Source organism: Podarcis raffonei, chromosome 6 (genome assembly GCF_027172205.1).
Source record: "Podarcis raffonei isolate rPodRaf1 chromosome 6, rPodRaf1.pri, whole genome shotgun sequence".
Lineage (NCBI taxonomy): Eukaryota > Metazoa > Chordata > Lepidosauria > Squamata > Lacertidae > Podarcis > Podarcis raffonei.
In genome coordinates this window covers 97,185,180-97,197,595 of record NC_070607.1, presented here as the reverse complement: position 1 = coordinate 97,197,595, position 12,416 = coordinate 97,185,180, and the positions used below count along the sequence as shown (strand labels likewise).

At 42.4% G+C, this 12,416-nt stretch overlaps 1 protein-coding gene across 1 annotated transcript in view; it reads right to left on the bottom strand.

Moving 5' to 3' along the window:
- Positions 1-1,886, bottom strand: part of KIF3B (kinesin family member 3B) — a 28,515-nt gene extending 26,629 nt beyond the window's left edge. Inside the window, exon 1 of the mRNA XM_053394704.1 lies at positions 1,762-1,886. The gene's annotated coding sequence lies outside the window, so the exon portion shown is untranslated. The remainder of the gene's footprint in view (positions 1-1,761) is intronic.
- Positions 1,887-12,416: the final 10,530 nt, after the last annotated feature.

Sequence of the window (12,416 nt, the reverse complement as noted above, 5' to 3'; positions counted from 1 at the left end):
AAAAAATATCACTGGGGGGGAAATGGCACCTAGACATTCTGTAGATTCAAGGTGCTATTTGGCAATTAGCTTATAAATCTGAGTTTCTAATACTGGCAGAAACTCTCCAGGGTCTTTCCTATCATTTAATTTGTAGACTTTTTTATTTTTAAAAATGCACATATAAATGCTAAGTAATTAAACTTTGGCATGTGAAAGATATGCCCCACTGCTGAGTTACACTCCTTCCATCTCCCTAAATGTTTTGATGAGCAGCCTTGATGTGCAAGCTGTCTCCTGAACACAGGTAGGAGCATCCTCATATAAGACACCTAAAGCATGGCAAGAAGGGCAGGTGTTCCCACCAGAAAGGAAGCTCAGCCACAGCCAGGGGTGAGTTCTGGTCCATAAGAGGAGCCCTGGTCCAGCATCTTGCTCTCATATGGCTATGGGAAGCACAAGGGGGCTTCTGCAGAGGCTCCATGGCCACCTGTCACGTATGATCTAGTTGACATTCCTGCATTGCAGGGGGTTGGACTAGATGACCCGTGGGGTCCCTTCCAACGCTACAGTTCTAGAATGCTATGGTGCTGAGAGGCATAACGCCTCCGGCGGCGGAGGCAGACCACAGCCATCATGGCTAGCGACCACGGACAGCCGTGTCTTGTCTAATCCTCTTGCAAAAGCCATCCCTGCTGGTGGCTGCCTCTTGTGTTTGAAGACACCCAAATTCAAAGAACTGCAGGGGACGGACAGGCATTTAATAACATGCGGAAGAACATAAGAAGAGCCGGCTGCTGGATCAGGCCCACGGCCCATGTCATCTCCTCACAGTGGCCCACCAGATGCTCCGAGAGAAAACCCAGGAGCAGGACTCGAATGCAAGATCCCTCTCCCTTCCTGCTGTGGTTTCCCAGAAAGTGGGGTTCAGAAGCATCGCTGCCTCGGACTCTGGAGGGCAAGAGCCCGGCCCTCCTGGCTAGGAGCCCCCCATAGCCCCCTCCTCCTCCATAGATCTGTCTCCATCCCAGCTGGTGGCCCTCCCTGCCTCCTCCTGCGGGGTCAGTTCACCTGGAGGGGTCGCAGCAGGGCATGGCCTTGTGTGTATGGGGCAGACGCCGACCCCCACCCTCCGGAGAGAGGAAGAGGTGAGGGGAGCATCCATGCGCGTGCACGCATCCACCATCCACACCCACGCCCAGACACGCGTGTGCCTTGAGAGTGCAGAAGGAGGCGCGGGGGGGGTTAGAGAGGAGAGGGAAGGAGCATCCGGGTGCGCGTGCACGCATTCCCACGGTTCCACGCCCAGACACGCGTGTGCCTCGAGAGCTCAGAAGGAGGCGGCGAGAGGAGGGGAGGGAGCACCCCGGTGCGCGTGCACGCATTCCCACGTTACCTCACCCAGACACGCGTGCGCCTTGAGGTGCAGAAGGATATGGGGAGAGGAGGGAGAGGGAGCACCCCGGTGCGCGTGCACGCATTCCCACGTTACATCACCAAGACACGCGTGCGCCTTGAGGTGCAGAAGGATATGGGGAGAGGAGGGAGAGGGAGCACCCCGTTGCGCGTGCACGCATTCCCACGTTTCCACACCCAGACACGCGTGTGCCCCTGAGCGTAAGGAAGGGGGGAGAGAGAGGGAGAGGCGTGTGGCCGCCCGAGGCCCCCGCCCCACAGATGCGGTTCCTCCTCCCGCCGCGCGCGCGCACCCCCTCGCCGCCCCGGGCGCGCGCACGGTGGGTGGGTGGGGAGGAGAAGGCGAGGGCGAGGCCCCTCACTCACCTGCGCCGTCACCATGGAGACCCCCTCCTCCTCCCGCCGCTGCGGCAGGGACGGCGGCGGCGGCGGCAGCACCGGATACGGCAGGGGGAGTCCGGCCCCGCCGCGGCCGCCGCTCACTTCCTTGGCAACGCGGCCGCCCGCCCCGAAGCCATCACTTCCTTGGCGACGCCCCGGCCCTAGCAACGGGCCCCGCCTCCTCCGCGCCCTCGGCCCCGGCAACGGGACACGCCCCTGGCAACGCGACACGCCCCTCTGGCCCTCGAGGCGCCCCAGCCACGTGCGCCAGGCGCGGCTTACGGGGGGGGGGTGTTTTTTTAAAATATAATTTTTATTAAATTTTCTGTTTTTACAATTTACAAGTTTTTACAGCCTGAAGATATCAATGACTTCCCTTCTTCTCTTTCCATGGTTCATTTTACATATCCTAAATCCCTGCATATTTTACAAAAACCATACAATTCAGTATTCCATTATTACAGCCATCAAAACTAATTTACACCACTGAATTTATCTTAATGCTGCCGGCGTTTTCAGCTGTATGGCTTAGGTGTGTTTTAATCCACTGGAGAAAGCGGGAGATCCAGCGTTTCTATGAGCTCAGCTTGATCTTCCTTTTTTTAGGTTTTGTTAATGCTGCCAATCATACGGCTTTTGCTGTATTTCTTTTACTTTATCATTGATATACGAGTTTTTATATAAATAAACTTATGTATATATGACATTGATATGAATCCATAGATCTCAGGGCTGTCCGCTACATAAAAGTGCAATATAAAAAATGCATAATAAAGCAAAAACAAACCAATAGCCTCTCTCTCCTTGTAATTGGGATGTTTAGCGCATCTTTTAGTTGCTGCTTCGTTAACAGTGTTTATTGGTGCTCTGTTTGCTCTAGTCCCTGGCTGGTGCTAAGACTGGTTATAGTGTAATTTTTTTTTAAAAGTGCATAGTATTTATTTTATTTTTTATAAGATATTTATTACCATTTTACAAAAAACCTAAGTTTACAGAATAAAAGGAATACAGAATAAAAAGAGAATAAAAAGGAGAGAAAAAAAAATACAGAGAAAAATACAAGAATTACCAAAAAATACATAGAAAGAAAAAAAAAGGAATACAGAATACAAAAAACAAATGACTAAGAAAAAATTAAAAAAATAAATCCATTTTTCGATATCTTTAAGCTCATTTGCTTGTTTCCTTGACCTCCTCACACCTCCCCTTTTTTGTATTCCTATTTACATAATCAATTCAGCAAATCCTTACCCTCTTTCATTTATCCTAACTCTATATCTTAACCTATTATAACTATTTATTTTCATCCATTATCAATCCATATTTGCATATTCTTATTAGCCTTGTTACCAATACCACTTATTTTCAATCCAACATCATTTTAACATTCATTAATTTTACAATATTTCTGCAAATAGTCTTTAAATTTCTTCCAATCTTCTTCCACCAGCTCTTTTCCCTGGTCTCGGATTCTGCTCGTCATTTCCGCCAATTCCATATAGTCCATCACCTTCATCTGCCACTCTTCCAGGGTGGGTAAATCTTGTGTCTTCCAATACTTTGCAATAAGTATTCTTGCTGCTGTTGCATACATAAAGAAAGTTCTATCCTTCTTTGGCACCAATTGGCCGACCATGCCCAGGAGAAAGGCCTCTGGTTTCTTCAAGAAGGTATATTTAAATACCTTTTTCATTTCATTATAAATCATCTCCCAGAAAGCCTTTATCCTTGGGCACGTCCACCAAAGGTGAAAAAATGTACCTTCGGTTTCTTTACATTTCCAACATTTATTATCGGGCAAATGATAGATTTTTGCAAGCTTGACTGGTGTCATGTACCACCTATAAATCATTTTCATAATATTCTCTCTTAGGGCATTGCATGCCGTAAATTTCATACCTGTGGTCCACAACTGTTCCCAGTCAGCAAACATAATGTTATGTCCAACATCTTGTGCCCATTTAATCATAGCAGATTTAACCGTCTCGTCCTGAGTGTTCCATTTTAACAGCAAGTTATACGTTCTTGAAAGTATCTTTGTTTTGGGATCTAGCAGTTCTGTTTCCAACTTTGATTTTTCCACCTGGAAGCCAATTTTTTTGTCCAAATTATAAGCCTCTCTTAATTGATAATAGTGAAGCCAGTCTCGCACTTTATCTTTTAATTTCTCAAAACTCTGCAATTTCAATTTGTCTCCTTCTTGCCCCAAAATTTCCCAATATTTCGGCCACTTGGCCTCCATATTGGGCTTTTTCTGAGCCTTTGCTTCCATCGGTGACAACCACCTTGGGGTTTTATTTTCAAGTAATTCTTTATATCTTATCCAGACATTGAGCAATGCTTTCCTGACAATATGGTTTTTAAATGCTTTATGCGCTTTAACCTTGTCGTACCACAAATATGCATGCCTAAAAAGTGCATAGTTTTTAGTGCTGCCTTTACTGTGAACCAATGCTGGATTATAAAGTAAGTAAATCTTATTTTTAAACTTACTTTACAAGCTGTTGCCTGATTTTTTCCAAAGAGGGAAGGAAGTCAGCTTCCTTTGTTTGTTGGACTTGCTCAGAGGCTTTGCAGCCTCCCATAATTCCTATGCTTTCAATTTTGCTGCCAAGGATGGGAATTTAAAACTCTGTTTAACAGTCACACATGGGGGGGGGAGGGCCTGGAAGGATAAATTGCAATTAATATACCCTCCTACAGCACTCATGAAATTAAAAGACTCCTGCTTATTGGGAGAAAAGCAATGACAAGCCTAGACAGCATCTTAAAAAGCAGAGACATCACCTTGCCAACAAAAGTCCATATAGTTAAAGCTATGGTTTTCCCAGTAGTGATGTATGGATGGGAAAAGAGCAGCCCAACTTCTCCTGTTAATTATGCTGTTTTAAATGTTTTAAATGATCATTTTATATCTGACTTCCTTTAGTAATGTTTTCTATTGAAATAATGGTTTGGATTTTTTGGTTAACTTCGCTGCGCTCAATGTTTATTCTGTAGTTCAACACTTTTGTAATGTTTTCTTTTGAAATCTTTTAATATTTTAGTTTCATACTAATTATGTTGCTTTGAACGTATAGTTTATATTTGACTTTTCAGTAATGTTTTGCTCTGGATTGTTTGATTTGATGTTTTGATGTGTGGTAAACTGCATTTAAATGTTTTTCTTGAAAATATACCGGTAAGTTGAGTCTCTTCAGGTTAACCTATTGATGGTTTGTACATTATGTTAACCAAACCAGTCCAAACCAGTAATATCCATTTGTACAATCATCCAGCCATGGTTTGGAGGATCAGGAAGGTGTTGCTTTCCCCCCCTTTTGTTACCAGATGCCCTACTCCATTTTTAAATTGTGATTGTCTGCTTCCCATGCTGTTCCACATCAGGAAACTATGGTTAGTGCTACCTCCAAACCATTGGTTCACATGGGATTGAAGAAGTGTGAGAGGTTACGTGATTTGAATGACTATCTGAAGTGAGCTGGTGAAAATGGGGTCCCTCTGCGCCTCAGCACACCCTACTAGCTTTGTGTCTACACAGAGAAAAATTACATGTGTTGTGTCCATCAGAATTCAATCCGTATTAAAGTCCAATGCAAGTAATTTTTGTTTAGGCTCATCAAAGCCCCTTCCTAAATAAATCTACTATATAATTTTTGTTCTTAAAACTATCTTAAAAGCCTTACGATCCTAATTCATCTTCTCTGCACAGCAGATGATCTTTGTTATTTGTTTTACAGCTAGAAATGCCATCTGATCTCAGTCCTAAGGCCAAAAGGACTTCTAGGAATTCAAATTTGGCACTGGCGCCCAGTGAAGCAATTCTGGTAGAATGGAAGTGGGGGAAGGAGCATAATTTATGGGAGTTCTGGCAGAGAAAACATCAAGTGAATGGAAGCACAAGTGCCCACTGGAGGAGTGTATTGATAAAAAAAAATTAATTGTGATTAATGTGTTTTATGGGACTTTCTGGAAGAGACCAGGGAAATTGCATCTGAGGCTATAAAGCCTTCAGTGTTCCAGATCTTGGCCTGTTGCCCAAAGCCTTATGCTTGCTGGATGCAATTTATCCATTACTTTGCTATCTTGCTGTGCACAATTTCTCTGTCCCCCATTCATTAAAGAGAGTGTGTGAAGCCCCATTAGGGAAGGGGAGACAACTGAAAAAGGAAGAGAAGCAGAGATGCTTTTTGGTTAAGCTGTCACAACGTTGTCAATTTATATACTTCCCTTCACTTTGCAGCATGGTTAAAAAAAGGGATAGAAAACCATACAGTATAAACAAAGAGCAGCATTTAAAAGAGGGGTGCACACCTCTCCCCATATGCCGCTGGCCTCAACTCAAGACAGGAGCTGCACAGAACTTTACACCTTGCCTGGGGCTTGGAAACAACACTATTTGAACTTCGCCTCTGTGCAGTATGCCTCTGAATGCTTAGCTGCTGGGAATCACAGGTGGGTAGAGGGCTCAAAGGGGAGGTCCCAAAAATATCTACATGGTGCCTAGGGAACAACTTGCACCTTAATATCAGCAAGACAAAGGAGATGGTGTTGGACTTTCGGAGGAAGAGGGGAGAACTAGCCCGCTGTACATCGGGGAGGGCTGTGTGGAGAGTCTCTTCCTTTAAATTCCTAGGAGTTTATCTCAGTGAAGACCTTAAAGGTCTTCCCTGACCATTAGGTCCAGTCGTGGCCGACTCTGGGGTTGGAGCGCTCATCTCGTTTTATTGGCCGAGGGAGCCGGCATACAGCTTCCGGGTCATGTGGCCAGCAGGACTAAGCCGCTTCTGGTGAACTAGAGCAGCGCACAGAAATGCCATTTACCTTCCCACCAGAGCAGTACCTATTTATCTACTTGCATTTTGACATGCTTTCAAACTGCTAAGTTGGCAGGAGCAGGGACCGAGCAACGGGAGTTCACTCCGTCGCGGGGATTCGAACCGCCGACCTTCTGATCGGCAAGTCCTAGGCTCTGTGGTTTAACCCACAGCGCCACCCGCGTCCCTGTGAAGACCTTACTTGGAAAATAAATACAACCCAGGTGGTTAAGAAAGCCCAACAGAGACTCCATCTCTTCAGAGTATTGCGTTCCTGTACAGAAATGCCTACATATGAGGTGTTCAAGGAGGGAAGCTTTGGTTCTCTGCAAGGTTTACACTCACCACTTCCTGGCCAAGGGGTCAGGCTGCCTTTCTGCCACAGGTAACAACTTTAGAAGATGGCGACGGAGACAGCAGGCTAGTCAGACTCCTCTGCTTTTAACTAAGCTTTTAAGTAGTTTTTAAGTAGTTTTTAACCACTTCTTGGTTTTAAACTCTTAGTTTTAACGTTTTACTAGCTGTTTTATTACCTCCTCGCTTTGTTTTTAGTTTATTGTTTTATTGTTTTATTGTTTGACTGGAGAACGGCGGGGCGGAGCAGTGGGTCGAGGGAAGCCACTTTCTACCTCCGAATAGCGATGCCCCAAGCTCGCAGAGAAAGCACCTTGCTCTCAAGTTAAAGAAATCTGGAGCATAAAGTGAAGTCTCGGAGCAACAAGGAGAACCCGGAGAGAAAAATTTCGTGGAGTTCAGCTGACAGCCGAAATCAGCACAGACGCAAAGCTATATGCAGAGCGGAAAAAGGAAAGTGAGTTGCCCTAGCGGCCATTGTTTCTTTCCCCCTACTAACTTTTTTTAAAAAGTAACTTTTTAAGAAGATACACTGAGTGTTTTATCATTGTTTTAAGTGATAAGGAAGGCTAATAGCTGAAGGAAACCTGCTGTGAACTTTTAATGCAGCTGAGCATTGTAGCGTGTTTATTACAACAATAAAGAAATAATTTACAACTTTAAAGAAACAATGGTGGTGACCAGAAGTGGTTGCAAAACCTCAGGCTTTTCTCTGAAGGCTGTAAGACCCACCTTTAAAAGAACCACTCTAAAGAATGCGCAAACAAAAATCACTCGCTTCTGCATGAACAAAGCAAAATGTGGAACAAATGAGGAAACGACTGAAATGAGTGAGAACAAGAACAAGAAGGGAAGAGAAATTCTACTCTCTCCTACCAATCTCTCTTACAGCCATAGTGAAGGACTGGTTATGCAAAGAAAGGAGTGTACTAAAAGCAGTGATAAAAGCCTGAATATATTGGAAGCAACACAAAATATCCTCGATACAGCCGATGAGGCATCCCCGAAACTGAAAGCCAAATCCCAAGTTCCCCCCGAACCATCGTTAGATCAAAAAATGGAGGAACTAATGTTAAAACAAATTTCGGAATTGGCCTCGGGAAACAATGAACCTTCGAAAGACTCTTATCCTCATTCCCATGAGACAAATGAAGAGGGTCTCTCAATCATCAAATGGCTGGTGCTCCTTACCGAGGACATTGAATCCATAAAGTCCTACCTGGACATTTGCACAAAAATTCTTACGATCATGGCTGACTCCTGTAAAACTTTCTGGAGAAAACCCGTCGGAATGACTGCAGATTCAGAAAGTAACCATGGCCTCGCCTCCACCCTCTGTAGGAGTGGCTCATTAAGGAAGGGTAAGAAAGCCTGCAGAGCTAATGCTTGTAAAAGAAGACCCATAGTTGTAAAGAATGTTAAAAAAAGTAAAAACATAAAAAATTTTAAGTCAGTGCATTATAAAAAAATGGTTTTTAAAAAGCTTTTTAACCTACTTGAGAGTACAACAGCCTCTGGGACTAGAGGGAACCTGGTGAAGTCTTTAGCCAAGAAGTCAGTTAAACAAGATTTGCCCCCAAACGTCTGTGCTGATAAAGCTCTGGATTGTCTAAAACCTTCAGCGCATGCTCCACCACCAAGCCCTAAGCAAGATTTATTGCCCCAAGACCCATGGTCCTACGTTTTAACCATAGACAACTCCAAATCCAATAAGGAGAGCATTCCAACAAATAAGAACTGGAAGCTGGTGTTGCTTCAAAACAAGCTTGTTTTTTCAAGCTATCCTAAGCCTCCAGGATTTATATCACAAGAGGATCGCAAAGTCCATTTACTGAACTTCCTTAAGGCATACATGCCAGGTACTTTGAGTAATCCCTCGGAGTTGGACAAAGTGGAATATCTATATTTTGATGGCTTGCTTGCAAGGGCGGTGGTTACATTCCATGATCGGAGATTGGCAAAACTGATATATAAACACAGAGAACACCTAAAGACAAGTGGTGTAAAAATATCAAGATACTTTAAAAATGAGGCCTCTCCTATCCCACTATTCCCCAGTCCTGAATCCTCGACTGCAGCACCTCATCAAAAGGCTGAATACCACACTTTAATTGATATAAAAGCCAATGAGGACTCGCCTAATCACCATCCAGAGTCACTTACTAATGATCTTCTAAGACCAGACTCTCCTGGGACTTTATATGAGGCGAGCCAAGGTAACGGGTTCGATAGTTTTGAAAATAACTTAATTAACTCCTACTGCGCTGTCCCCCAAGAAACTCAGAACAAAATACTCGATAGACTGAATAACCTTCATTCTTGTCTGACAAAGCTGACGAAGGACCAACTGGGACCACACAACCAAAACATATCTGATTATGTCCCCGATCAGGCTTCATGCTTCTATCGTCACGAGCTGGATTTATGGGTCGGGAAACCCTCCGTCACCCCACGCCAATTGGTTGTTGCGGAGATGAATCCATCCTCTCAGATCTTGGAATCGAAACGCCCCTCCTATAACCCAGCTCGCATGCAACCCATCTCAGAGGCAAACCTGGTCACCACATTAGCATGGGATAAAATGAGAGAATTAAATGAGACTGAATTGGGCTCCCCAAATAAAGTCCCCAGCATGGGTGCGCCAGGTTGCAATCTTAGCATTCCACCCTCCTCAAATGTGAGCATACTGAATACATCTTTAAACATCATCGAATTAGCATCTGAACTATCTGAACCCGATGAAAGGGCTAATAGTAAGAATCAGAGGAACTTGGTGTGACATCCGGAATGCACCACGCATACCTCACTAGCACCCTTAAATCAAAGATCTCTCCAAACTCTTTCTATTATGTCCTGGAATGTAGCTGGACTCTCATGTAAATTAGCTGATTCTGATTTTATAAATTTTCTTGAGTCTTATGATATAATACTTCTGCAGGAAACCTGGTCTCTTAAACCTTTAAATATTCCTAATTTTATTACTTATAATTTACCTGCTACTAAAATGTCAACAAAAGGTCGCCCTAAAGCTGGTTTGATCTGTGGTATCAAACAGTCCTCTAACCTTAAAATTAATTATATCAGAAATATTGGACAGTATGCACAACTATTATCATTTTCCATTGTTTACAGGGAAATTCTTCTTTTAAATATATATTTTCCTCCCTCAGAGTTAGAAATTAGACCAGATTATGGTTGGAATATAGTCTCTGAAGAGTTGTATTCAATACGTAGTAAATCCCCAAATATCCCCCTGATTGTAATGGGAGACACCAATGCTCGAATTGGATCAGATAATACAGCTCTCTATAAACACTATGTCTCAAATCTAGCTGAAGACGCCCCTCTTCCATTGAGAATAAGGAGGAATTCAAAGGACATCATTATTAATAAAGCGGGAGGAAAACTCTTACAATTGGTTTTAGAATTTAACCTCTCATTTTTGAATGGCTCAATGTGGCCGGATATTCCAGGAAATTTTACCTTCAGCTCCAAAAGGGGTAGGAGCGTAATCGACTATTCTCTAGTTTCCGTTGAAATGTTAAATGAAGTTGCCTCTTTTACAGTTGTACCTCGCTCAGAAAGTGACCACTTCCCAATAGTTTTAGAGATGTACATGAATCCTAGAAATAATGATATTAGTCCTCTTATTAGTATTGATAAGACTATCTATGCCAAAAGAGTTTATATAAGTGATAAAAATAGGGAGGATCTATTAGCAGTATTTGAAAATAACCCAGTTATTCTTGAACCTGTGGCTAACCAAAATTTGATGCCCCTAGAGGATAATGATTGTTATTATAAGACTATCCAGGATTTATTTTCTTCTTTTTTAGACCTTCAGTTCAGCAACAAACCTTCAAATAAGTATAACTGGTTTGATAAAGATTGCATTAACTATAAGAAAGAACTTAGAACTTGTCTAAAAGAAGCCTATATTACCAACTCTCAAGGTCTCTGGAAGACTTATTTTGAAATGAAAAAAGCTTTTAAGAACATGCTCCTGGAAAAAAAATCTGAGTTCGCACTAGCCAAATGGTCTAAAATTGTTACTGCATTAGAAATTAAAGATACCAAAACTTTTTGGTCACTTCTCTCAATAAAAGATATCATTGATTTCCCTAATATAAGCGATGAGGCTTGGATTTCACATTTTACTGCCGTTTTTTATGATCACCAAGTTTGTAAAAAGGAAAATTTTAAATTTTCTCCGGCAAAAACCACACAATTTCAAATTACTGTTGAGGAGATGAAAAGGATAATCTTTTCGTTTAAGCAAGGGAAATCACCTGGTATGGATGGCATTCCAATAGACCTGTTGAGATTAGATGTAGAATGGTGGGCCAATAAACTTGTACCGCTTTTTAATTCTATCTATCACTCAGCTCTTGTACCTAAGTCGTGGAACAACTCAATAGTGGTACCAATCTTTAAAAAAGGTGATAGGAATTGCCAAGAGAACTACAGGCCTATAAGTTTGTTACCATGCATAAGTAAAATCTATGCCAAATCTCTGCTTATTAAATTGGAAGAATGGATGCTGACAAAAGGTCTACCTGGTAAAGAGCAGGCTGGTTTTAAGGCAGGCTCGTCAACTCTTGACCAGTGTCTAGTGTTAAGTCATCTTGTGGATAAATATGTCATGAGAAATAAACGAAAACTCTTTGTGGCATTTGTGGATTTAAAAAGTGCCTTTGATTCGGTCGACCGCAATAAACTATGGACTAAACTAGAACACCTTGGTATCGACCCATATCTACTTACACTGATTCAAAGTTTACATTCTAATAATCAAATATATGTTAAAGTATCAAAAGATGGTAGACTTGCAGGTCCTATTCTGAATAATCGAGGAGTTAGGCAAGGCTGTATCTTGGCCCCTACCCTATTTAATTTATTTCTATCTGACCTACCATTATTTCTTCAAAACGCAACCACTCATACTCCTTATTTAAACAATAGCCCACTCTTTTTATTACTTTATGCAGATGATGCTGTAATTATTTCACTCTCTGTTTTGGGTTTAAAAAAATTATTTAAGAGTTTCTCAAACTACTGCTCTCTCAATAATCTCAAAATTAATTATGATAAGACAAAGATTATGCAATTCAGAAAGAGAGGGAACCCAAAAGGCTGTATAATTAATGGACATCTAATACAGGAAGTCAAGCACTTCAATTATCTGGGAATCACATTCAAAAATAATATGAATTGGAATACACATATATGTGCTGCAATAGCTAAGGCCAAAGTGACAGCCCACCATATTAAATCCTATTTTTTTTCTCCAGTAGGAAACAGATTTATTCCAGCTGTATTGCAAGTGATTGACATGAAACTCTGTGCCCAACTTCTATACGGCACACCAGTGTGGATTTCAGGTGACCTCAAGAGGTTGGATAAATTTCACGCATCCCTTTTGAGGTCATTATTAGGACTTGCAAACTCTGTAAAATATGAAACAATATG